The sequence below is a fragment of the Sorex fumeus genome, unplaced genomic scaffold, assembly GCF_029834395.1.
Source record: "Sorex fumeus unplaced genomic scaffold, SorFum_2.1 ptg000081l, whole genome shotgun sequence".
NCBI classification, from domain to species: domain Eukaryota; kingdom Metazoa; phylum Chordata; class Mammalia; order Eulipotyphla; family Soricidae; genus Sorex; species Sorex fumeus.
The window spans coordinates 6,907,125-6,934,295 of NW_026606138.1; the positions used below are offsets into that span (position 1 = coordinate 6,907,125).

General features: G+C 42.4%; 1 pseudogene; it reads left to right on the forward strand.

Annotated features, from left to right (window-relative positions):
* The first annotated feature begins 11,181 nt into the window (after positions 1-11,181).
* LOC130038888 (jupiter microtubule associated homolog 1-like) lies at positions 11,182-26,294 on the forward strand (annotated as a pseudogene).
* Positions 26,295-27,171: the final 877 nt, after the last annotated feature.

Here is a 27,171-nt window from a genome sequence, read left to right on the forward strand (position 1 = left end):
GTGGTTGAAAATGGTGATTTAGCTGTACCCGGATATTGTGGAAAGAGAATAGTGACTAACAAAAAAAAAGTTTGGTATATGTGAGGAGCACACCTCCCCACCCTTCCAATTGAAAGGTATCATCCATGTTCTGTGCACCAATTAAATATGTCCAACCAGAAAAAGAAACACACAAAACCCCAACATCCACACCAGCCTCTTCTGAGAAACCTTTCTCAAGGCTCCACTCCCCAGAAAAGGAACCCGAGGCAAAACCTTATGCCTATAATAAAAAGTCTAGTTAAAGTGGAAAAAAAGAGCAAAGTATGAATTTATGCTTCCTCCTCACCCCTATAAACAGTTCTTGTTTGGCACCAAAACAGTTACGAGAAGGAAAGGCAAGGGAATTCCCATACTGTTGAAAAGAGGAAGCATTGTCCCTGCCATTTGGAACTAGTTGTCCAATGGTCCTGGTGTTTGTACTTTGCCTCCAGCAAGTTGCTGATCCTCGCAAGTCCCTGCTCCACCTGGTAGCTGTGTCTAGCATGCATTGTGGACACCAACGGTCCTTCCAGATGCGAAGCCCCTTTCACATAAGGACGCCTGTGAGTTCATGCTGCATGTTTATTCAGGTGCTACTTTTAAATGGCAGTGCTTTGCTTATGTTAGATGAGGTCTGGGGTCAGAAGTGATCTCATTTCTGTAACTTTTCTCTCTTCTGGTTTTTTTTTCCTTCTGAAAAGTGTTTGTATCTAGTCTGGTTTCGGGCTTAGTCCTTGGTTCTCATTTTCCTTCTTTTTCTCGCTCTCTTTCTTCAATCACCCCCCCCCCCCACCACTGTTACCCTCTCCTTATCCCTTTGCCATCTTCCAATTAGAAAAAAATTTTTTTAATGTAATGATCCCCGTAAGTAGCGTAACAACAAGCATACACACCCTTGCTGTGGTTTTTCATTCTGTTCTGCTGTGAACACGAAGGGCTGGGTTGCTTTTTCACCCTGGAGTGAAGCATGAGGACAAAAGGAAGCCTGGTTTCTCCCACATAGCAGCTATGTGATTAAGGCCAGCTCAACCACCCTCTTTCTTTATCTATAAAAATAGGGTAATTCTCCCTACCCTGTTTATATCACAGTGTCTATACAAGGATCAGAGGAAATAATGCCCATGACATCTCTTTGTGATGTATAAATTGCTATGTAAATGTTGTTTTATTATTGTGATTCTTTTGCAAGTCTGGTCAATCCACTGTAAGGTATTAATTATACTTCAGGAGAATCTGATTGTCCTTTGTGGAAACTTTCAGGCAGTACCTAGCTCAAGTGATTCTCATTCATATGAAATTCTCTCCATAGTTCTCCAAATATTGCCTGACTTCCTCATAGAAACCATTACACAACCAGAAAAGGGAGAAGTTTCTGGGGCCACCTTCAGCAGTCTAGGAAACACCCACACAACATCAGTATACTTCTCACACTTCTCACAGACTCTTGTCTTTGCCAAAAAGAAGCATGGTTAGGTATAGATTAGAAATTTTCTGATGCCTTCCAGCCCACTAGATATAAATTTATATCTCTCTATATAAAATGCCTAAAAAAGATGTGATTCCAGTGGAAGAATTTCTATTCTGACACTCTTGTACTTGGATCTCTGTTCAAACTCTTCCAATGCCGCACCTGTTTTAAAACCTATATGATTTTAGACAACTGGTGCATCTAATCAATAAAATGATAAATTGTATCAAATATATATTATTATTGAGATAGTCTTCCTTAAAATATCCTTCATGTTTTTATTAACAATGATGCACACTGAAAAGGTCATGAATATTGATGTTTTAGGAATTGACACCTAGCCAAAATTGCAAATATCTCATAATGTAATCAATTCATATTTTCAGTATAGCAGTACTGCACCAACTGTGGAGATTTAGTTTCTGAAAAATCCTCATGGTAAATAAATTTTTGAAAAAAATACCATAGTGGAGTGGGGCTGGGTGTGCAGAGATACTATAGCAGGTAAGGCTCTGGCATTGCAAGCACATGATCCGGTTTGATCCCAGCACCAGATATGATCTTCTGAGTCTTGCCAGAAATGATCCCTGAGTGTAAAGCCAGGAACAAACTGATCACAGTCAGGTGTGGTCCCAAACAAACGAACAAAAAACAGGGAAAAAAATTGAAAAAAATATAAATAAAGCCCTCCAGAATTAGAGAGCCAAGGTCCATTAAAAGCCTTATAATTTTTTCTAAATACATTTCTGGCTATTTCAATAAAATAATAAAGGCTGTTCAGTCTCTGGAAATCAATGATATAGGTAAATTTCACCCTTTAGAATTCCTAATGGCATATCATTTTTGCTTGATCTCTCTCCAAAGTAGAACAGCAGATGGACACGGTGGTGCAACTGAGCAGAAAGAGGGTCAGCATTTCCCATGAGCCTGACCAGATAAGGCAAGAAACAGAATGGAAAACAAGACGGCTGATTTTAATCTCCAAAAACCACATTCAACCAAAAAGAAAATGGTACCCTGAAATGTAACAGAACCACCAGGGAATTATGGTCCAGTATCAATCAATGATATGCGGATGCATACATGGGAATAAGAGAAAATGATCAAACCTGAGACTTCAAGCCCAATGAGTTAAGGAAGGAGAAAAAGAAGCATGAACAGCAACAGTCAGAGCCAAAAACCAACAAAGATAAGTCATCAGTGCTGTAGGTTTTTCACATTCCAAATGCACCATTGTGTGGATAAGCCAGGGTTATGTAAACAAGAAAAGCTGAGAAATACATTGCTATTTTTTAAAATTTTTTTAAAAATTTTTATTAGTGAGACACTATGAGGTACAGTTGTAGACTTACAAATTTTTGTGCTTGGGTTTCAATTATACAACGATAAAATACCCATCCCTTCACCAGTGCCCATTACCCACCACCACGAATCCCAGTATCCCTCCCACCCCCCATCCCTCCTATCCGACCCTGCCTCTGTGGCAGGGCATTCCCTTTTGTTCTCTCTCTCTCCTTTGGGTGTTGTGGTTTGCAAAAGAGGCAATGCGTGGCAATCATGTTTGGTCTATAGTCTACTTTCAGCATGCTTGCTTCTCCCATCCTGGGAGGATCCTCCCAACACCCTTTGTTTGATGCTCCCTTCTCTTTCTGAGCTCCCTTTTACCCTAGCATGTGTGGCTGGCCTCCAAGCCATGGAGCAAAATTCCTGGTACTAATCTCAGCCATTCTTGGGTGTTAGTCTCCTATTTTGTTACTTTAGAAATATATTGTTATTTTTATCATTCCAATTATTCCCAGTAAATAGGATTCACAATATAGGTAAGGACCATTCTTACAGTTGGCAAGATATAAATATTGGAATTCATAAGTATATAAGTCAATGGTAATGTGTGAGCTCCTAGATTCAATCCCTGGCATTGTAAAAATAAACTAACCAAAACAGAGAGCTTGAGGGCCTGAGGTGGCTCAAGGGTCAGAGATATATGCCTTGCATGCATGAGGATCTGAGCGGATGCCTGGAAATACGTGACTCATGAAGTGGGACTCCCAAGCAGGAACTCATGGCAGATCCCGAGCACTGAACTGCCCAGCCAAGTTGGCCTCGTATTGCCAGAAATGGCTCCCAGGCCCCCTAAGCACTGCTTGGAAGGCCCAAAATAAATCATACAATTAAATTAGAAAAAAATGAAATGGGGATAATTATTGTTACTTTTTTTTTAAAAAGATCTGTTTTCTTAGGTGGAATTTCCCTCATGCTTCATTTAGATATCCTCCAAGCTGGGAGAAAGCAAAAGGGTTAAAAGAATTCATGTATTCTAAAAAACCTTAATTTAAAATCTGCTCTAAACTTGCTACAAAGCAGTTTTATATTTGAAAAAAAAAAAGAGAGATTTCCTTCACCAGTCATTATGATTTTTATTTCAGTCATTGCATGAATGTTCAAATTCCTTCTAATCAAATATCAATGTTTGGAGGGAACTCATTTCTTGTCTTATTTTTCTCAATATCTTGAACCAGAATCACAGGGAGTACATAACCCTAACTCAGATTGATGATTGCTCTAACCATTCTCCTATTCTCTCTTTGCAGCTTTAGACAACACATGTATAGCAGATGTTTCTGTTTCCTGTGGCTGCTATAATAAATCACCAACAGCTTAATAACCTCCAACCAACCAAACTCTCTTGTCTTACACTTCTGAAGATCAGAAATCCAGCATGTGTTGAACCAGGCTAAAGTCTTAGAGCTATGTTCTCTTCCTTAGACCCTATGAAGGAAATCCATTTCTTTGCCTTTTCTATCTTGTAGATGTCAACTTTTCTCCCTGGCTTATGGGTCCCTTCCATGCCCAAAGTTCTCAATGATAGCTCAAATCCTCACAAAAATTCTTCTAATACTCTTCTGTTTCATCCTTCACATTTAAAAACCCTATGTGTACTGAATCCATTCAGATAATTTAGAATAAAATCTGCATGCAACTTTAACTTCATTTACCATCTTAATTTCCCTTTTCTCCATAACACAACATATTCATAGGTCCTAGGAACTGGAATAAAGACTTCACTGGGGGAGGCAGTGCTCTGCCTACCCTGGCAGGTTTGTTGAAGAAAAGGGAGAATTACTAAGATCTGGTTCATGCACGAACTCAGAAGAGCCATTCATAGAAAATGTGTGTTAGAGTACCATTTATTAATGGAGGAACAAAAAATATTTTGTATTGTTTATAGGTGATTTTGAATTGCATTATTAAATTTACATTGAAGAGAAAATAAAATGGATACCATGAAAAAAGCAGAGCCCTTATTCTCATTATCCAGATGTTAAAGTGATACCAAACTGCTCTTGTAGCTTCTGAGAAGGTATAAAACTAACTGCAAAATAGGTATGCTATGGATTATTTCTGTTCATAGAACCAAAGAAGTTGGAGTCCTAGTAGGGTTTGATTCTCCAGAAAAGAGAGACTCATATGTCAAGAAAAATAACCTTTCTCTCCTTCCTCAGCTCCTCATTGAACTTGAAGTCTCAGGTTTGATCATTTTCCCTTGTTCCACAGACCACAAAATTGTATATTAGCAACTTGAAATAGCATCTCAAGAAATGCATTGGTAGGAATTTAAAATATATAAATATTTATATATATATATATGTGTGGGTGTGTATTTGAGAACTCAGATTTAAATATAAGGAAATATCAGTATTTTATAAAAAATAATATACAAATATGTTTATAATCTTGGAATAGGAAAACCTTTCTTAAAGGGGTACAAAAATTAAAATCACAAGAAAAAAAGAATAATTTGATTAAAATAATTTTTAAAATGCTTCATAAAGCAAAATAATCAAATATTTGTTTCTCAGTTGAACTGCTTTTTAGTTTTCTCTCAGCCTTATAATACCACTTTCAGTCTACATTTTATCCATTTCTTTTGAAATCAGAATTGCCAAAGGAACCTACCTGTTTGCAATACCATATTGATGCCATCACAAATCTGATGACTGATATCTTAGACAGAAATCCATGAATTCTTGATACATGAGATATTGAAGATGGTGTTTTAAAAGACATATTAGGTCTAGAGAGATAGTTCAACAGGTAGGGCTGTTGCTTTGCATACAGCCAACCTGGATTCAATCCCCGATACCCTATATGATCCCCTGAGCACCACCAAGAGTCACCTCTGAGTGCAGAGCCCAGAGCACCAATGGGTGTGGCCCACGTTTTGTCTCATTTAGTCCTAACAAACCTATAAGATAACATATAAGATATTGAAGATTGCTTTTAAAAGGACATTTCATATGTATGCAAGGTAAGTGTTCTCCATGCATGTTTCATTCAGTCCTAACAAACCTATAAAAGAAACTATTATAAGTACTTTACAGATAAGAAACTAAAAGTTGGAGAGACTAAGTTATAGGTATAGTTATCAAATGAGTAAAGAGTGATGGCTTGAATATAAGTCTCTGGACTAAATGTGTCATCTTCCTGACCTTTGGGCCCTGCCATTAATGATATGGAGCTAAGGGGAAAGTTCAAACACTTAGTAAGACACTGTGGTTCCTCCGTTCTACATGAAAACAAGATACACAAACACACACACACACACACACACTCACACACACTTGTTTAAAGACCTTTATTAAATGCTTCTATGTGTCAAGTATAAATTCTAGAAATTAGTAATCCATCAGTAAATCAAACAAAGTATCAAAAGGCCCACCCCTAAAGCGGGAATTAGCAGCACTAAAACAAGTAGATAAACCCATCATAGGCCAGATGGTAAGAGAAACTATAAGGAACAAAGGAATTAAGAAAGACTGACTGTAGAGAAAAGCAAGGTGTTCTGTTCTAATCGGGGTCAAGGAAGGCTTCTGTGGTAAAGAAGCCATGTGAATAGATTGCCGAGAGGTAGGTCAGGGAGCTCAACAGCTATTTTCAAGTCACTGGGTAGGTGCTGAGAAATGGCCAAGTGCAAAGGTGAGAGCACTCAAGTGCACTGCAGAGAACACTGGAGTTTGAGTAGGGTAATCAAGGTCAGAGACACAGTAAGGGAAATGGATAGGGTTGAAGGAAAGTGTTCGCCCTCCACACCCACAGAAGTGTCCCCTGATGGTGGCATCTGATGGACATCACCGGGCACCCTTTCAGCCAAAGACGTTTTTCTGTTCTCTGTGTTCTAGCAGATATCTGCCACTTGGACTTAACACTCCAGAAACCAGCTCTGCACTCCACCACAAGTGCATGAGTTCCTTAGAAAATGGAGAGGCAGAATAAGTTTATGATTAACTTATACATCTGCTAGATAATCTCTTCCATTATTGTTTTTATCACACAGAGTAGACTAAACAGTTGAAATGATCAATTAGCGTAATTACAACTTGGAGCCATGTTCCCTACCATGAAATGAATTCTCTCCACCCTGCCTGGGTTATGCGTAGGAGATTCTCATGCCATATTCCTGCCATGATTCTGTTGTAGAATTACTCTCATTTCCCTCCTTGTGGGTTCCTTGTGAGTTAAACACTCCACACACTCACCTCTCCATCATCATCCCACATTTGGGAAAGTGGCACATGGATTCTGCAAAGAAAAGTGACTTTTAAAATTATGTTCTGTTGCTGTATTGGTAGGTGTCTTGTGTAAAGCTTGTAACTAGAACCCCAAGTTTGGTTAAAATCAATGTCAAAAGATGCCTTTTCTTCCCCTCCAAAGGAAGAGAGAGGAATTAGCAAGGCAATGTTTAAAGAGAAATCAATTTGTTTTAAGATGGAGTTGTTCTACTAAGAAACCATATTCCTGGAGAGCTGGGTTCTGTTCAAAATCATTTCTGTAAAGATGACAAATATTTCAAGTTTTGTGGAGCTTATGCGCCTTTTGTAAACACTCAGCTTGAGTGGAAGTAGGAAAAGAATACACATAGCCCATTCCACGGAAACTTACAAAGCAGGGGGCTGTGCTCATAGGACATAGTCTACAGACACCTATTAGAGTCTCTGGTTATTTATTTCTGCCATAGCTTAAGGCCAGGAAGGGGTTTCAGAGCTACACTGCACCTTTCTCTGATCGGCCTGCTCAGGGGTACCCAATTTCAATGCTACCATTAAGAAGCAACAACCCAACTAAACAATGAAATTGGAGTTCAGGTGCAGATTAATTTTACAGTTAAAGGATGACTTGTAATGTATTGATGCATAACTATGGTGGGGACCAGCTTGCTTTTGCAATAGGACATAACCATTGTCTTATTAAAGGTTCTCTTGGTCAGAATCTCCCTGACTACTTCTTGGTTGCATGGGATATCAAACGGACATCTATGGAACGTGTTATGAGGCCTACCTTAACCTTCCAACTATTAGACATTCCTGCCCATGTCTGTCTGGAGCCATTTGCTTATTCTCTCTGGGCTCCAGCTTATGGGCAAGGCCAGCCCCTTCCTGATGAGCCAGACACAACAGTTTCCACAGGCATTCCAGCTCCTGTTCACACATTCTCTGTGTTTTGTCAGTCTTGGTGGGCTGCAGATCACAGAGAGAGAGTGAAATAAGCCTGCTCCTCACAATCTAAACTTTTGGAACCAGGCCTCATGTGGTCTATTTCTTTCTTCTGCCTTTCAAAGGCTTGTGCAGCCCTATCTATAGAAATAGGACTTTGTTAGTTCTGCTTGGGTCACTACTATCATTCTCACCTGGCCACTGGGACTTTTGGAGGTCTCACACCCTACTTGTCTTCACTGACTTCCTTCTTCCCTTCCTCATTTCCCGTCTAGCTGGGTGAAGAGCTCAAAGGTTAAAGGTAGATACACTGGAGCGATAGCACAGCGGGCAGAGCATTTGCCTTGTATGCAGCTGACCCGGTTTCGATTCCTCCGCCCCTCTTGGAGAACCGGGCAAGCTACCAAGAGTATCTCGCTCACATGGCAAAGCCTGGCAAGCTTTCCATGACGTATTCGATGTGCCCAAAACAGTAACAACACGTCTCACAATTTGTTGTGAGACGTTACTGGTGCTTGCTCAAGCAAATCGATGAACAATGGGAGGACAGTGCAGTGAAATACTGTGTCTTATTAACTAACAGTGGTGTTTAAAGGGAAGATAGCACAGTGGGTAAAGCACTTGACTCTCATGTGGCCAATCCAGGTTGGATCCCCAACACCACATGTAATTCCCTGAACCCCACCAAAAGTGATCCTTGAATTCACAGTCAGGAGTAAATCCTGAACACTCTGGGTGCTGCTCCCAAACAACCAAGCAAAAAGTAATAAAAAGTGATGATAGACACCCCGAAACTGAAACAGAAGAGGTTGTGGCCTGGAAGGACCTTTTCTCTTTATCAGAGTGTTTTGTTTGTTTATTTGTTCTTTTCCTTTGAAGATGACAATAACAAATTGTTCTTAGAAAAGCAGCTCTGAGAAACATGGGCAAAAACTAAAAGACAGGTGGCTGAATGGGAAAAAAAATATTTGCATTCAACTTGCCAGATAAAAGTTTGATATCCAGGATACCTAGAGTATCCTGGATATCAAACCTTTAAATATTTTAAAAATATTTTAAAAAATTCAAAAACCCTATTAATAAATGGGGAGAAGAAATGAATAGACATGTCTCAGAAGAAGACAGGCCAGTAAGCACACAAGAAAAGTGCTCAGCATCACTTTTCATCAGAGAAACCCAAATCAAGATGACAGTGAGATGCCTTCTCACCACAGTTGAGACTGACACATATCAAAATTAGTAGGAAAATCTGTGTTGGTGCAGCTGTGGTGAAAATGGAACTTTTATCCACTGCCGGTAGAAATGTTGTCTGGTACAACCCCTGTGGAAAGCAGTATGGAGCGTTCTCAGTAAACTTAAAACTGAATTGCCGTATGTCTGAGCAATTCCACAGGACATAAAAACACTCTCTCCAAAGCACGTATGCACACCGTTATTCATTGTTACACTCAGTACAATAGGTAAGATAATGGAATTAGCCTAGGTGTGCAATAACATGGATTATGAAGATGTTGTATATATACGTGTATATATGTGTGTGTATGTGTATATATATATATATACATATATATATATATATATGAAATGGAATACTATACAGCTGCAAGAAACATGAAATCGTGAAGTTTGCAGCGACCTGGTTGGAACTGCAAGATATCATGTTGACTGAAGTAAGCCAGAAGAAGAAAGACAAGCACAGGATGATTTCACCTATCTGTGTGTATACAATACTGGATGAGGGAATGTATTGCTATAAACCAGGGAATGCCTAGACCACTTTGATCTCAGTGTTTAGAGAGGAGAAGGGCATCCTGAGAAAAAAAGAAATCAAAAGGGGAAGAAGAGAACGGGAAGTAATGGGTGAATAGAATCAGGGCTTCAGTTATACTGGTGATATGGGTGAGAGGTACATCCATATGTATAAAACAGAGACTCAGCAACACTGAGTACAGCAAAGCTAAGCTGCGATCACTGCAACTTTGTGTTGTGCCTGTCAAGGCAGAGATGGGACTGGGGATAGGGATAGGGAGGGAGTATGGAAACACTGGTGGAGGGAAGTTCACACTGTGTGGGTTTGGTGTTGAAATTTTATATGCCTAAAACTCAACTATCAATGACTTTGTAAATCACAGTTCTTTAATAAATGGAAAAAAGAAAAAGAAAAGGAGCTATGGTCTCCCATGCAGTGGAGGATCTGAGGCTGGTGATCACTCCTCACACAGTTCTCTTCAAGTGGTTTGCCAAGGATTAGAATTGGAGTTTTCTGATGAGAGGGACCAAGGGTGAAGGTGGAGTGCAAAAGTGAAGCAGAAGGCATTGTTTGCTTCAGAGGAAGGAAGGATGAGGGAGGAAGAGAAAGCAGGGAGGGAGGGAGAAAGGAAGAAGAAACTTCGGGGAGAATTTTTCCAATTTGTTTTTGGTGATTCTTGTCTTGTATGCTCAATCCCACATTCATTTTTTATTAACTAAAGACACCTATGTGTCCTTCAGAATCAGGGAAAGGAATTTTCTTCCACACCAGAGTAGTGGGATGGCGGTGAGGGGTCCTTTGTACAGATAGAAGCTGGTAAATGTTTAACAACCATCTCTTGGGAGGAGAACAAAAGCCCTGGTGCATAACATGTGCCCTTTTCCATAATGCAAATCCTCACCAAGGTGGGGTTGGTGAGTATTGGTCTCCACCAAGAGACCAAAGCACACAGTTGAGAAGAGATGTCACTCTAGGAGCTGGTACAAAGTCCGGTGAACCACTGCAGGAACACCAGGTCACAGGGGCACAAGGCCAGCTTTCTGCAAGAGGCCACTTCCTTGAGGACCCTGAAAGGTCACAGGGTTGATAGTCTCTGCCCTGAGGGGAGGCAGCTGAAGAGGATCCAAGGAATAGATCTGATAAGGATCTGACTGGGCTGTGCTTTGGGGAAAATTGGAAGTGCAAGGCAGTATGGCCCCCTTTCGGTGCCTCAGAAACCTGGGAAACAGCTGTACCCCCCCCCCCCCGCCCCATTTTCTGTTTTTTAAATTTTTGGGCCACACCCAGTGGTTACTCTTGGCTCTGTACTCAGGAATTACTCCTGGCTGTACATGGGGAAACATATGAGATGCTGAGGATCAAACCTGGGTCATCCACATGCAAGGCAAATGCCCTCCCCTCTGTACTATTTCTCTGGCCCCGTGTGGCCTTTTTATTTTGGCAGCAGAAGTATGCCTGGAACTGCTCTCTCAGGAAAGCCCCTTGAATATGTGCTGCAGGCCTTAAGGGCGCTGCTGCGATTGGCAGGTAGCCAGTCCACACCACAGGAGGAGGAAGCAGACAGGGCTGGTGACCAGGCACAGGGATTCTCAGAAGCCCCACAAGGCAGTTTATAAACTACGAGGGCATGAAGAAGGGGAAAGCTCACACTTACACTAGAGGTAGCTTATAGAGATTCTTGAACTTTTCCCTGCGACCAACTGGGAGGAAAATGGTGAGCCGGCACAGAGTAAAGGAAGTAGAACAAAGAAGCTTTTGATAGTAAAACAAATAAGAGGCTGTAGTTCATACAGCTGAAACCCCTGCCTGCACTAGACCAATGTGGGGTTACCTCACCTCATCCTACACTCTTGTTCTGCCCTTGACATGATCAGAGAGTTCGGGCAGATGATCTAAATGCTGAGAGATATGTCCATACAAAGGCTGGTGCAGGACTGTTTATAGCAGCCTTGTTTATCAAAGTCAGAAGGTGGAAGCAGCCCAAATTTCCCTCATAGATGAATGGATAAACAAAACGTGGTAGATCCAGACAATGGAATGCTGTTTTGCTATAAAAAGAAAATCCAGTCTTGAGACATGAAACAACATGGAAGAATCTAAAAGACTTTATGCCAAGGGGAAGAAACCAGTCTCTAAGTTCTGTCGAGGACCCTGTCTGATTCTATCCCTAGGGAATGCCCAGCTTAGGGAAATATAGGAAGCAGAAATTTGATTAAGAGGGTCCAGGGCTGGGTGAGGGCAGGGGGAATTAGAGGGTAATTGCTAAAGAATATCGAGCTTATTTTTGAAGCAATGGAAATACATGCTCTGAAAGCAACTATGCTGATTATTGGACTTATCAGTAAGTGAATTAATATCATTGAATTGTACACTTGTAGTGCATAATAAATCACGATCACGATCACGACCACCCTGTTGTTCGTCGATTGCCTCGAGCAGGTGTCAGTAACGTCTTCTTCATCCTAGTCCTGAGTTTTTTTTTAAAGTGCCATATTCAAGGCTTTTTCAGGGTTAGGAGAATGAGACCCATCATTGTTACTGGTATTTGGCATATTGGGTATACCACGGGGAGTTTGCCAGACTCTGTCGTGTGGGCAGGTTACATTTGGTAGCCTGCCAGTTTGTCCAAAGTAGGAATGAGATGATAAGATGTCACGCAACCGCAAATGTGGCCGCGCGCTTCCAGGAGCTGAGTGTGATAATTCTGGCCGTTGTTGGAGCTACACGGCAGTTGGTGGGTATAACTGTCTAGTTACTGGCAGGTCCAGTCCCAAACCGTGCAGGCTTGGAGATCTCAGCCCCGGGTCCCACACACCTGGGTTCCTCTGCCAGTTCTTTTATGCGCGAGGCTCATCCAAGTGTGTGAAGAGTGGTCCCAGCAAGGCCTTGGCTGGGCCCCGGAGGTCTTCAGCTGTTGGGTCCTGGTGGAGACAGTCAGGCACATGGTAGGAGACTCTGCCTTGTTCTCTCCCGGGATCTGAGTGTGATAATCTCTGGATCCTGGCCGTTGTTGTCTCCTACCCTGTGCCTGACTGTCTCCACCAGGGCCCAACAGCTGAAGACCTCCGGGGCCCAGCCAAGGCAATGCTGGGACCACTCTCCACACACTTGGATGAGCCTCACGCATAAAAGAACTGGCAGAGGAACCCAGGTGTGTGGGACCCGGGGCTGAGATCTCCAAGCCTGCACGGTTTGGGACTGGACCTGCCAGTAACTAGACAGTTACACCCACCAACTGCCGTGTAACTCCAACAACGGCATAATAAATAGATTTAAAAAATTGTGGGGCATTTCACCTGGCGGTGCTCATGAACTACTTTTTGTTCTGTGCTCAGGGATTGCACTCGAGGGACCATGGGGATCAAACTGGGTCCACGGGGTGCAAGACAAACATTCTTATCTCCATACTACCTCTCCAGCCCATAAGTAGATTGTATGGAGGGCAATTGCACAGGCGTCATTCTTATTACTCCAGCAGACTGTGGAACCCCATGAGGGTGTTGGAGCAGCTGAGCCTGCTGAGTAAGAAGTCAAGCAACTTTGAGGGCTCAGAAGTCAAAGTTCGCAGACATAGGAAACAAACCTACAGGAGAGATAAAAGCATTTGATGTGGGGAGCTGCTCTTCCTCCAGAACTGAGTGCTGGGAAGTAGGGTTAAAGGATATATGTGAGTAAAGGGAGGAGGAGGAGGAGGAGGAGAGGGAGGGGAGGAGGAGGAGGAGGGGAGGAGGAGGGAGGAGAAGCAGAAGGAGGGAGGAGGAGGAGAAGGAAGAAGAAGGAGAGAAGAGAGAAGAAGAGAAGAAGAGAAGAAGAAGAAGAGAAGAAGAAGAAGAAGAAGAAGAAGAGAAGAAGAAGAAGAGAGAAGAAGAAGAGAGAAGAAGGAGGAGGAGGAGGAGGAGGAGGAGGAGAGGAGGAGGAGAGGAGGAGAGGAGGAGGAGGAGAGGAGGAGATGGAGAGGAGGAGGAGGACGAGGAGGAGATGGAGGAGGGAGGAGGACAAGAAGGAGGACAATAAGGAGGAGGACGAGGAAGAGGATAAGAGAAAGAAGACGAGAAGAAGGAGAAAGAGAAGGAGGAGAAGGAGAAGAGAGAGGAGGAGAAGGAGAAGGAGGAGGAGGAGGAGGAGGAGAAGAAGAAGAAGAAGAAGAAGAAGAAGAAGAAGGAAGAAGAAGAAGAAGAAGAAGAAGAGAAGAAGAAGAAGAAGAAGAAGAAGAGAAGAAAAGGAAGAGGAAGGAAGGAAGGAAGGAAGGAAGGAAGGAAGGAAGGAAGGAAGGAAGGAGAAGAAAGAGAAGTGCCTGTTATAGAGTCAGGCTGAGGGGAGAGGGATTTGGGGGAGGGAAATGGGACATAGTCGAGAAACTGTACACTGGTGAAGGGATGGTGTTGAAAGATTGTAAAACTGAAACCCAATCATGAACAATTTTGTAACTGTGTATATCATGCTAACTCAGTGAAAAACATTTTGAAAAAGAAAGAAAGAAAAAAAACATAGCGACTCAAAGAGGGAAAGAGAGAGAGAGGCGAGAGTGTGTCTCCCAGGACACAGCTGGTGCAAGGCCTGAGGAACAGACAAACCTGGTTCCTTCAGGAGGGAAAGAAAGTCAGCGTGGCTGGGTCTGTTTGTGTACTCCAGAGCCTTTCTGGCAATATGAGACTAGCAGGCTAGAGGAGGGGCCAAGGATGCGAATCTCCATGAACGGACAGGGATTCCTGTTTCTCTCCTCTTGAAGTGTGATGGAAGTCACTCAGGCCTGGGCTGCAGCATGCTCTGACTGGTTGCTCCCTGGAGAAGGAGCCAGTCAGCCCAAGTGACTTTGGAGAGCATGTTTGGAGGTGAGTGACCATCTCAGATCAAAACATGGGCTAGCAACAGCAGTGGGGCTGTGGAGGGGGAGAAATTTGACTTGAGAGGTGCTGTACAACCTATAGAGGAGGACACGGGGGTCCTGAAGACCCTCAGTTCTTGTTCAGCATGATCATTTCCAACGATCATTATCATAGATAGAGGTCCATTCTCTATCCTAACTGCCCCCCTCTACGAGTGGCAAACTTCCAACAGTGTACCAGTACCCCCCGCCCTTGTTTCTATTGCCCTTTACTTCCTCATTCGTCGCCCCATCCTTTCTATCCTTTTGAGTTTGAATGTCAATCTTTTTTAAATTTTTTAAAATTTACTTATTGAATCACTGTGAGAGCAGTTACAAAGCTTTCGTGTTTGAGTCTCAGTCATACAATGATCAAACACCCATCCCTTCACCAGTTCACATTTGCAACCATCAAAAACCCCAGTATATCCCCCATCCCACCCCTACCCCTGCCTATGTGGCAGATAATTTCCACATTACTCTCTCTCTCTCTACTTTGATTGCATTCAATATTTTGACACCAGTCCCACCATTATTATTTGGAATTTTTCCCCAACACTCAGACCTTCTGAAAAGGCAACATTAGACAAATTGTTTTCTATTGCTGGTTATGAATAGCATATGATGATCTTGGAATTCTAAAATTTTAATAATTAGGTCTGGAGAGATTTTTGCCAAGAGCCACTCGGTTCCGAGATTCATTTGTGTGTCTCTGGAATCATGGTAGCTAAGGAGTTTAATAAGTAGATGCGGGGGGGTGGGGGGAGGAGCGTTCCTGGATGACAACTGAGAGGCTCTCATGATCATGTCTCCAAGTATGGCTGTGCCCCCTTCCATTCCCTGATCCAACCCACAGTCTGTTATTTTTATAATAGCATGCTAATTTGTCATTGGTCTATTGATTAGTTCTCTACTAAAAATGGAAGCCTTCTCACCTGACCTCATACCTGCTGTCCTCTCCTGCGCCTCCACTGCTAGTCCCTTAATGAAACAAAGTTCTCAGAATAAGATTCAGAAATAGTAAGTTTGATCTCAGGAGATGGATGGTGGAGCACAGCCCTCACATGCACAAGACTATGAGTTCAATTCTCAGTACTGCATTGGCCCTGCGCATCTCAGATGTAGCCCTGGAGACCACTGGGCTCGTGGAGGCTTTAGAAACACTGCATCAATGCACCCAAGCGATAAACCAACCTCACCCCTGGGTTGGCCCCCAGAACTTTCCCCACCCCAAGATTCACTTAGAGTGATCACTAAAACTAAGGTAATATGAAGTTCATCTCTGATGGCTTTATATCTCCCTTTGTTGTGCTCTCACCTCTGAGAGACTGTCTCTGTACCTCCTTGCTGTCCCCAAGGTACAATCCAACTTGTACCTCTAAGGAGAAGCTCATCAACCGCTGGTCCCTTCACATCCTTCTCTCCACCTTTTCCCACCAGTGTTGCTGCTGCCTCAAGTAAATCCTGAAGACAAAGGAATCTATGTCTAACAGGATTAATCATCGGTATGGGGCCGTGACTAGACTCTCTGGAATTAGACAGTGAAGTTTCTAGAATGCGAGGGGTATGCCAAAACTAATAACTCAGCTTTCTTTTTTTTTTCTTATTAATGAATCACCGTGAGGTACAGTTACAGACTTACAAACTTTTGTGTTTACGTTTCAGTCATACAACAATCGAACACCTATCCCTCCACCAGTGCTCATTCACCACCACCAATATTCTCAGTATCTTTATTCCCAGTATCTCTATCAATATTCCCCCACCCCACCCCACCTCTGTGACAGGTGCGTTCCATTTTACTTTCTTTCTCCTTTGGGGTCTTATGGTCTGCAATGCAAGTATTAAGTGGCCATAATGTTCAGTCTATAGTCTACCTTCAACACACATATCCCATTCTGAGAGAGCCCTCCAAACACCCTTTACTTGGCAGTCCCTTCTCTATCTCAGCTGCCTTTTCCCCAGCATGTGAGGCCAGCTTCCAAGCTGTGGAGCAGTCCTCCTAGTCCTTATCTCTACTATCCTTGGGTGTTAGTCTCCCATTCTGTTACTTTATATTCCACAAATGTAATATCTCAGCTTTCTTATGAAGATGTTCCTCCATTTTCCTTGCTTTCACCACTCTTCTTGTCTCTGTAGTCCTCAACATTCTCATTTCTCTTGCTATGATTTCCAGAGTCAGCAGCTTCTGGATAGGAACAGGGGGCTGGGGAGACATCGATCCATCTATCTGACTATGTGGGCTCTTTTAAGTCTGGGTCCTATGATATGAGACCCATACATAGGACATTGTTTGCATAACATTTTCTCTTGAATTTCATGCCCAACATCTAACCTGATCTTCAAGATTATTTTCCTGTGCGCATTTTACTCTAGAACAGCCAAAAGAAACTACTAGAAGGCCTGGAGTATGACTCAGTGATAAGAACTTGCTTTTCAAGTGTTAGGCCCTGGGTTCAATTCTTGGCATTGCATGCTCCCTGAACTCTGCAGGAACTAGACACTTAGCACAGCTGGGAGTGGCCCAGAGAACAAGAGAAAAGGAGAGAGAAAAGAAAAAGAGAGAAAAGAACCAGAATTTCAATATAATTTTAATGTATTAGCACACAATTACTCATTCCATTAATTTTTTAAATGTAAATACATATGGGGAAAATATATAGAATTTTTATAAATGATTTTTTATCAATTTATTGTTGACTTGCAATCTTGTGGAATTTTAGTTGTTTAGCTATATTAATCTATACACAAGTAGGTGCTACCTCTTCCATAATAACTTTTCAAAAAGGTCTCTCTCATATGTGGGATATAAAGCAACCTAATAAGGAAACAACAAATGACTAAAGTTATCACAATTGGAGATTTTGTCTATAGAACTGAGCTTATTTGGCAGGGGATGGTGGGGGGGGGGGGGGTTGGTGCCTTTGGGGCCCTTGGGACATGATGGAAGAAAGCTGGCACTCTGGTGTGGTGTTGGAATGATGCATAAAGGAAAGGTACAACAGTATTGTAAATTCCAGTAACTTAATAAAAAATGGTAAAAATAAATATACTCTGGAGAACACTCTATGCACAATCCCATAGCTAACCTTGTCCCAGGATTCCAGGTCTTAAGTGTCTACAGGTCTGTGTTGGGTCAGAAGATCAAACTTGCTTCTCCCAAACACATGTCTTCTCTGGGAAAGCTTGACAAGTTTTCTTCCAGTTTAAGAGCTATTTGGGAACCAAAGCGATAGTACAGTGAGTAGGGTATTTGCATTGCATGTGGCTGACCAAGGTTTGATCTCCAGCACCCTATTTAGTCCCCCAAGCTCACCAAGAGTAATTCCTGAGTGCAGAGCTAGGAGTAACTCTTAAGCATCACCAGGTGCATCCAAAAACCAAAAAGAAAAAGAAAAATATTTGAAACACTTGTTACTGTGTACTTTCTGAAGCAGTAAGCAGGCCATCCATCAGTGATCTTTAACCAGCAGAAGTTGAACCTACATGGGAAGTACCACTATATCCTACCTGGAAAAAAGGATCTACCATTTTTCCCAGGAGGAGAATGGATGATATAGCAGTGGAGGCTACATACTTGGGAGTGTATGGACCAGCCCATTGCCAGAATCTCTGATCTAGGGAAATGGGACCCAAGAATGTGAACTGCAGGTAATATTGATACTACTTGTCCAGACTCCACTTGGAGACTCACTAGTTTGAAGCAAAAGTTCTTGAAAGAATTGTGTGTTTTAATTGTTCTGGCCCTTCCTTGGGGTGATCTCTTTGCTCTCACTTGTCTGGAATTGTCACTGTAAAGATCACTGATGGATGGCCTGCTTACTGCTACATCTTAGCTTCATCTTGTGTGGTCCACTTGATATACCTGATTGTTCCCTAGTTCGTGAAATACATTTTTTCACAAAAATTCCAAAATAATCCCTCCTCCTGATTTTTCTTCTGCACATTATATCTCATCATCAGTCTCCTCAGTTGGGGGTTCTTTCCTTTAATTTCCATACACAAAATCATAAGACCCAGCCCCATGGTTTTCAATATCATCTACTTGCTAATGATTCTCAAATATATCACTGACACCTATAAGATTAAACTTTTTATATTCCCTCACCTGCTCAATTCTACTCTACCTACCCAACTCAGGAAATGGCAACCCCTTGCCTCTTACTATGTTGGCCCAAAATGTTTGAATCATCCTTCAGCCCTCTGTTTGTGTCACCACACACACCCAGTCCAGTAACAATCCTGTTGTATTTCAAGTTTCACCAATACTCACCACCTCCACATGGACCACTCTTAACCCAACATCTTGTCTCTTTCCCACATTATTTCCCCCACCTCCTAAATGACCTCCTACATGTTCTCTTTCTCTCTTTGGGTATCTTCTTCATGCAGCAGAGTGATCTTTCAAGTAGAAGTCAGCTCATCTCCTAATCTCCATACCAGAAATAACAGAAATTCTCTACAGTGATCTAAAAGACTTTCAATCACTGTGAGTCCTCCCTGACCCCTGTCATTACCCGTCAATCCTGCCTCACTTATGCTGATCGAGTTACACTGACTCAAATGCATCAACTCTCTCTGATTCTTCCCATGTGTTGTTGACCTAACCAGAAAGTTCTTCTCCCCTATCTGCCTCATAGCTCTACCTGTCTGTCTCTTCTTTGCAGTATCCTTGCACCAATGACTATTCTCTGGCAAAGCTTCTCTGATCAGGATATTTAGAATTTTAAGCCCTGGGTAAGGAGACGGTTCAAAGACATGAAGCACATTCCAGACTTATAGGATTTAACTATGGCACTGAAAGATCCCCTAAAAACTGCCAGGATTGACTCCCAAACACTTTTGGGTATTGTACCCACTTTAAAATTTAAAATTAAAAATTGTAAACCCCTCCCTCTCACTCCTTGTGTCCTCCCATTTTTTTCATAAGACTTTCTCTAACATAATACTTAATTCTTTTTGTTTTTTTATTTTTCTATTCACCTCCACTATATTTAAATTTTATTTATTACTATATCCTTGCCACATAACTAGTACTTGAAACAACTATTGAATGAATGAATGATCCCAGTTACAATATTGGCGCCAGGTACAACACATAACTTAGATATTTATTTATTCCCAGTTATCCTCATTTCCCAGCTAAGGAAACAAAGGTCAGTAATTCACTAATTCATCTAGGTAAATTCTCCCACAAGAAATTAGCTCTTATTTGGCCTTTGGCTACAACTGTGGTCCCAGAACCTTCTACTGACTGTTGTACAATAGAATTTGTCCCCAGATAACAAGTTAATCTCAGTAACCAGCATGGCTGAAACACAAACAGGTCTATTTAACTTCAAAAGCCTCCCAGCTTTTGAATTTTCCCGCAATGCTTCCAATCCTACAGTTTCCTCCATATTCTTGTCAACAGGTTTTGCTAATCAAAAGCGTTCTGAGTTTATTGCATTCTAAGGAACTGTTCGTTCTGCCCAAGAATTGTTCCCAATCTTCAATGCAACATATTCTAGATTTCACAGGGCTGTGGTGCCAGATGTCCTTTCTGCCGCTTTCTGAGTTAAGTCTAGCTTTCAAGCCTGGAGTGGGTTGGAACAAGAGAGAGGGCCTGCTTCATCTGTCAGGGAAGTGAGTATATAAAAAGATGTTACTCCAATTTCCTTCTAGAAACATCTTCTGCTCTTGCTTTCACACACGTCAATGTCTCAATAATCACCATGACAACATTAGAATCTCACAAACTAAAAGGAAGCCTTCGTTTATGAGGGGGAAAATACAGTTCTCCCAGAAAGCTCTCTTCCTAACTGTCTCAAACGATGATTATTTCTCTTTTTGCTCCCATTTACAGTTTCTTCTCAGTCTTTGTGTAAACCACTTCTTTCCCAAAGGAAAATAAAGCCTCCATGGTAAAACTTGCCACTACTCTATGATTCCTTCACTTTTCCAAAACTGCTGTGATAAAGCCCCCACTTCTCTAACCTCCCCATCTCTTTCCTGTTTACCACCCTCCTGCTGCTCTTTCAAACTAATAATTTTAAACAACAGGAGCAAGAGTGCTTTCAATTTCATGAACCAAGCAAAAGTCTCAAAACTTCCAAGAACAGAGACTGGTATAAGGAAACCTTTGATAAAGGCAATGTTGTCATCCTTGTCACTAAGAGATCCAGTGATTTTGTGATTTTTGGCGACAAATTTCATCGTTTGCCTCAGGAATGAATCAGAACATTTCAACAACAGCCTTTTAGGCCACGGACAAGTAGGGACTGCTCCCCGGGGAAAGGGTGTAGGCAGGCAATGTTGGGAGGGGAGGGAGGTCAAAATTCAGATAATCTCCATAACCACCAGCAGACTGCTGCTATCTGGTCACCTCCCCATGTCTCAGAGACAGGGTTACTCAGAGTCAGTCCCTGCAGAGGGAGGCCTTAGGTCACCCCAAGTGTCTTGTGTAGAGCTTGCAAGGGTCTTTAGAAGATGACCAGCACACACCACTAGTGCATACCTGTCCTGAATTTTTCATAAAAGGTAAAGGCAAAGGCCCTCCCGTTGATCATCGATTTGCTCGAGCGGGCCCAGTAACGTCTCCATTGGAGACTTTGTTGTTACTGTGTTTGGCATATCGAATACGTCATGGGAAGCTTGCCAGGCTCTGCCGTGTGGGCGAGATACTCTCAGTAGCTTGCCGGGCTCTCTGAGAGGGGCGGAGGAATCGAACTCGGGTCGGCCTTGTTGGCTGTGTGCAAGGCAAACACCCTACTGCTGTGCTATCACTCCAGCCATGAATTTTTCATGCCAAATGTTTTTGTTTTGTTTTGTTTTCCCTTCAATGATTTGTAATACACATTTGAATCTTTTTTGTGCAACATTACAATAACAAATTTTAGTTTAAAAAAAATGGGTATAGGGTCGGAGGGTCATGAGACTTGTAAAAGTCAGTGGCCACCTGCACCAGCATTGGCAGAGGCTCCTGAGGTGAACCACAGGTTGCCAGCTACCACAAGTCCCTTGGACTGACCCTTTTAGTACTTGGACCCCAACAGCAGAAATAGCTCCCATGTGTTGTGGTCTTCAAGTGGTGGTTCCAGTTTTTCTCTAGGCTTCTCGATGAACCCACAGAACAATCAGTACAGAGAAACAAGTTGGCCTCCAGCATTTTGGGGGACCCTTGAGGAGAACCTCCTCCTTACCCCAATCCTGGGCCATGTCAACAGGTGCCAAGTCGAGTGGTGGCAAGAATAAGGCAGAGTCCTGGGGATTCCAGACCTGCAGGATGTCTGAAGCAAAGCACTAGAGACTTCCTGGAGCTGAAGTGAGAAGGTGAAATTCATGAAAACATAGGTGTAAATTTGCAGGCCCAGAGTGAGGAGAAACTAGTGCCTACCCCAGTGCCAGCCGGAAGAAGCTCTCCCGGAGGCAAGTCTGTTTACTCCTGGGTTAGCCCCACTGCCTCTGTGTCTGTTGGTGTGTGTGTGTGTGTGTGTGTGTGTGTGTGTGTGTGTGATTTCTCCAATCTCATGAACTGCACAACTTGAACCTGACTGCATCTTTTGGATTTGTTTCAGTAAAAAAGAATCACAAGATCCCCAGAGATGTTGGGGCAAAGAGGTCGAATGACACACAGGGAGATTCAGCTCAGAGTTCTGAGCAGCAGGACTGTGACTGTCCTGAAAACCTTCCAAACTGTGCTCCCACCAGGTGTGTGTGTGTGTGTGTGTGTGTGTGTGTGTGTTAGGGAGGGAGGAAGGGGGGTTCATGATGCTACTACACTAACCCTCATCTCTCTTACAAGACTAAAAATACCTCCAGTAGGAAGGCACTGGGAAGTGTCAGTTGTCCTCACAGAGAGTACAGTTGAACTGATGTCCAAAAGTCCATCCTGCCAGGATAGAGTCAGAGATCCATAGAGAACATTAGAGGCCTGAAGTATTGGGAAGCCCAGAGCTCCCTTCCATTTGGAGTGAATTAAAAAAAAAACAATGCTAAACCATAAAATAAATATAAAGGAGTCTTAGAAGCTCTGAGTTTTTGCCCTGTGGTGTCATGCAATTTGAAAAGAGGGAACACAATGTTTTTAGCTCACTGACACCCTAAAGACATTCATATTTGGCAGGGAAAGTTTTCCTTACATCAAAACTCGCCTAAAAGTAGAAGACATTTCTCTGATTCAAAAATCCCTTACGGAATGCCAGTTCTATGCCAGATGCTAGCTCAACAATTTTGCATATCTCACTTTCTAATTTAATAATGATATAGTTTATATTTTATTGTTCGTATTCAGTGGTGCTCAGAGAGTGAAGCTAGAACCTACACACCCAGAGGACTCAGTGACCCAGGCAGAGCCAATTGTCAAACTGAGGGTCTTCCACATGCTAGACACATGCTCTATCACTTGGCCTAGTTCCCTAATGTTCATAACTTTTCAACAACATCGTGTTATAATGACTTAGGGACAAAGTCCACCCATTTTATCCAAATGAAAGCAAACCCAAAGATTTGACAATATCCTCCTAGACACTGAGCCATGTGTCTCAAAGGGGAATACCAAGGGTGTTGATTAGGCCCACCAGGGACTAAGACAAGTTATACAAGTTACACATACAAGTGATCTATTGAGGGAAAAAACAATAGTTAGTCAGGGATCCTACCAGTTTGATGAAATCTGACCTCATCAGAAGAGGGAATAATAAGGAAGAGTTGAGAACTGCAGCACAGTTCCCAAGGCCCAACCTGACTTTAGGAGGCTCTCAAGTCAAAGCTGCGCGCTAGAAGGTCTAGAGCATGTCCACAGTGGGTCTGCCTTGGTTTCCCACTGAGCTATGTTATTGGTTGAAAATAGTGCATGGGAAGATTGGCTAACATGACTCCAGAGAATGTGTGTCTTTGAAATACGAATACTGAGCTCATTGAAGAAAATGGGAGCCTCCTCAGAAAAGAACAGCCTTCAAAAGATTATAAAGGTCATCATAAAAATATGAAAAGACATCTAGAGTCCAAGACACTTCCCAGTGACAACACTGTAGCAATAGGCTCTTGGGGGTGGGTAGTATTTGGAAAAAGCTTTACTATGAGACCAACTTTGGTCTCTCTCTCTCTCTCTCTCTCTCTCTCTCTCTCTCTCTCTCTCTCTCTCTGTTTCTCTCTCTGCAATTATTTTACTTCATTCTTCCTCTCCTCCTGAATTTTTTTTTTCTGCCAGGGAAAGCAATGTGAAAACTGAGCAGAGAATAGTGACTTCCTGGCTTTCCTGTTCCTGCCAAGAATAATTCCTTGCTCCAGTTTGACTCCATGGCTCCCCAAGAACTTGAATGGCTGGGATCAGTTCCCATGCCATGTACATCAGGCAGACTTTCCATTCAACTTGACAGATGCCTTGTGGGGCTGGTGTGTCACTAGCGTTTATGCCATGCTGATGCCTGTAGCAGGCTTGACCAGTCCTAAACCCTCCCAAGCATTTCCCTGGTGACTTGAGCAGGGAAGTGAATGCAGTTTTTACCCCAAGGCTACCTCCCTTGCTCCCCACTTCACCTATGTCAAGATAGTTAGGAGTCAGGTAACTATAACATTATTCACACGCCACCACAGAAACTTGCACAATTTGGTGGGAACCACTTCTCCCACTGCAACAATTTTATAAAACAACAGAAATACAACTTTCTATCTGTGACAAAATTAGCTTGATTTCTGTTGTATTCACCTTCATCTTCTTCCACTGGCTAAGGATGAAGTTCACTAGCACTATAGCCCATTGAAGTTGTGCTATCAATGATAGCAAAAGACAGGAATTTAGAGATATTTTGTGCTTGGAGAAATTCATCCAATTCTGCAAGTATCTGTAGAGCTCCTATTGTGTCCCAGGAATTGGAAATGCAGTGTTGTACATGGGAACAGACAATGCCCCATTATCTTGAACTTTTCCCTCTTATGGGAGGACAAAGACTATAAACCACAAATAAACAATACTGAATAGCAGAAACTTCTAGGGAAAGAACTAAGAGACATTGCAAGGGCCTCATGATGTGGGAGGGGCCACTTGGGAGAAAGCATTCCAGGCAGGGGAAATCCTGAAAAGGAAAGACAGCAGTGGAAGCAGCAGTGAGTGTCTGAACTTTAAAAGAACAGAAAGGAAATCTGTGGGGCTATAGCATGAAGCACACATAGATGGTCTAGAGAGGTAGAAAGTTAGATTGGGACCCCTTCACACAGGCCTTATAAAACAAAGCAAAGGTTGGATTTTGTTCTAGGGGCAACTAGGTAAAAGGTAAAAGGCCCTCCCGTTGATCGTCGATTTGCTCGAGCGGGCCCAGTAACGTCTCCATTGGGAAACTTTGTTGTTACTGTGTCTGGCATATCGAATACTCTCGGTAGCTTGCCGGGCTCTCTGAGAGGGGCGGAGGAATCGAACTCGGGTCGGCCATGTTGGCCGCTTGTAAGGCGAACGCCCTACCGCTGTGCTATCGCTCCAGCCCAAAGTAGTGATGAATGTTGATTCGAAGCAGTGGGAGAATGTAGTTTGATGGGCAAGAAGAGAAGTAGGAAGGCAGTTTGGGAGAGATTGTGAGGAGAGATGTCTGTGGTCAGGAAAGACTGGTGACTTTAAAAGATCTGACCTGCTCCTGTAAAAACCCATGGGAACCCAACCTCACCCACACAACACAGACCTTGAAAGAATGGTCTCTCAGCCTGGGAGTTTAGCAGAACACACCCACTTTTCTTTATGAGAAGAGGGTCTTAAAAAGAGGAAAGGGAGGCAAAGGCATAACCCTAATTTGACTCAGTGTGGTTAGTGGAAGATCTGTGTTCAAAAAACAAAACCTTCTTAAATGATTTATAAACAACTTGGGGTGTATTCAGGACCTGGTAATGGTAAGATAATTTTCTTTATGGTAAAGGACGATGTATAGACATCAGAAGAGGACACCAAGGCATCAATGAACAAAAATTGCTGATCCATCAAAATCACAGTCCATCTCTAACTACAGTACTGTGGGAGTTAGAGAACACCAGCAATGGCTAATGATTCTACAGTGCTGACTATAGCAGGAACCACGTGCCTCCATTTAAGGGAACCTGGGTCATTCTAAGAGAACTCCTTGAAGACCGGCTGCCCTGGCTATTGCTGCTGGCTTCATCATAGAAGAGAACTTTCCTTCTGGGGCACTGCTGATTTATCCTAGCTGACAGAAGAATCCTACAAAAGGTTAAAGAAGAGGACACCAAGGCATCAATGAACAAAAATTGCTGATCCACCAAAATCACAGTCCATCTCTAACTAAGGCACTGCTCACCATCACATGAAGAAACACTTAACAAATTAACCCATAAATAATTTTTTGAGTGTCTAAGTACTAGGCACTAGGCCACTTTCTGTCTCCAAGGTTCTTATAGGTTAGCAGGGACATCAACAGGTAAACTGGATGGAGTTCATAAAATAAAATCCTAACAAGACAAAATACAGGTGCATATATTTACCCAGGAAATTGCAGAAGGAAATGTGTAAACTAATTTGAAATTATGATCTAGAATCTATGTGGGTAGCAGCAATCAGGAAAAGAATAAATTAAGAGAAGAAAGGGGGAAATTAAAGGGAAAATTATTATTCTTCCATGATGGAGGAATTTGGAGGATTTCTAAAGATTCCAGAAATGTTACTGGAAAAGGTAGCATCTGGCTGTATTTCTGCTCAAGGCCATTGTCCTTGGAGGCTGAGAGCACTTGCCATCTGCTGACTGATGCTAATGTTAATATAGAAAGCCACTTCACTTATGACTTCTATTATGGCTTGGAGAGAGAGCAAATCTAATAGCACATGGGATTGAGGAAAACATGTACTCTGAGAGCTCTCAGTCTAAAAGCCTACTGTTCTTAAGAACTCTTCACGAGATAATAAGCAAAAGATTCTCAGGAATCTTTCATCAATAAATTTTGTATTGAGAAAAACACAAATCTCCTTCGGTAGAAGGAAGAAAGTTAAGAGTCTGAGAAATCTGGGGCTTTATATATCCTTCTCCATCATCTACCTTATCTTCACGATATATTATTATTAATAATTTTCTTTTCATTTTAGTGGCAAAGTAGTGAACTGAATATAAAAGAGGAAAACAAGAAAATTCTTGGTGAAGGAATTTTACTCCATGGCTTGGAGGCCAGCCACACATGTTAGGGTAAAAGGGAGCTCAGATAGAGAAGGGTGCACCAAATAAAGGGTGTTGGGAGGATCCTCCCAGGATGGGAGAAGCTGAAAGTAGACTATAGACCAAACATGATTGCCACTCATTGCCTCTTTTGCAAACCACAACACCCAATAGGAGAGAGAGAACAAAAGGGAATGCCCTGCCACAGAGGCAGAGTGGGATGGGGGTGTTGGGGGGTGGGAGGGATACTGGGATCCGTGGTGGTGGGAACTGGGCACTGGTGGAGGAATGGGTATTTGATCATTGTATAATTGAAACCCAAGCACAAAAATTTGTAAGTCTACAACTGTACCTCATGGTGTCTTACTAATAAAAATTAAAAAAAAGAAAATTCCTGGTGAAACGTCCTTTTTTCAGAGTTAGAATTGCTCATATTAAAGAGATGTAGACAA